Source organism: Anarrhichthys ocellatus, unplaced genomic scaffold, assembly GCF_004355925.1.
Source record: "Anarrhichthys ocellatus isolate YVR2014 unplaced genomic scaffold, GSC_Weel_1.0 scaffold7, whole genome shotgun sequence".
NCBI lineage: Eukaryota > Metazoa > Chordata > Actinopteri > Perciformes > Anarhichadidae > Anarrhichthys > Anarrhichthys ocellatus.
Window position 1 is genome coordinate 12,974,781 of NW_022280037.1, and position 999 is coordinate 12,975,779.

General features: G+C 36.9%; 1 protein-coding gene across 1 annotated transcript in view; it reads right to left on the bottom strand.

Annotated features, from left to right (window-relative positions):
- LOC116383690 (A-kinase anchor protein 6-like) overlaps nucleotides 1-999 on the bottom strand; it is an 81,449-nt gene that overhangs the window by 11,768 nt on the left and 68,682 nt on the right. The gene's annotated exons all lie outside the window — the stretch shown is intronic.

Sequence of the window (999 nt, forward strand, 5' to 3'; positions counted from 1 at the left end):
CACACACACACACACACACACACACACACACACACACACACACAGAGCCAACTAGTTTATTAGATTAATAGGCTATGAATGGCTAATACGAATTACCCCCCTCTCTTGTTAACGAGACGCGGAGCAATTTGTATAATTATGTCTGTGGAAGAGAAGAATTCCTGTGTCTAAGCATATTTTTAGACAGCCGAGCTTTCTGAAGGCTTTTGATTACGTATTTACTTTGGAGGGTTTTCAGCGTCGTGCTCTTTCTCTCAGAAGTTGTTTTTGAATAATTCATCGCTTTGTTCCAGAGTGGAATAATTTGTGTTGAGATTTATGAGCAATTGCTTTTGGGGGTGGGCTGATTTTAGTTTCTTGTTACTCTTTAAATGATCACAGAACGTGTCGGGGTGTCAGTGTTGTGTCTCTTTTTTTTTCATAAACGGAGGCCCGAGACGAGACGGCGCTCTCTGGAAGGACAGAGGATTCTTCTACACGTCTTCTTTAAAGAGTTTGGTGCCAAAAACAAGATACAGCAGCTATCCTCCCACAGTGTTTGATAAGCACAAAATAAAACATCTCTTTCACTTTAAATGATAATAGAGAGCTGCTCTTCTTTACAAAACACAGTTGGATTTTAAATTACATTAAGCTTCCATCTGAACAGTTTCCTAGAAATCACTGTCAGTGACATGAAACAAGACATAATTAGACAGATCGCTCCACCAGTATCAGGAAGATTGAACGTGCTTCTAGGGATTTTTTAAAAACATATTGATTCAGGACTCAATAACTGCCTAAATGACTCGTTAGGATGGAGTTCTAATCAGAGTGCTGAGCACCAACACAGCATTTAATGTCAAAGAATTGAAGTTGTGGGGGAAGTCTATTAAATGTCCACTTTACAGCAGCAAGGACTTCCAGTGTTGTAGCTTATTAATTGAATATAAAATAATATATATATATATATATATATATACATATATATATATATATATACACATACATATATATACA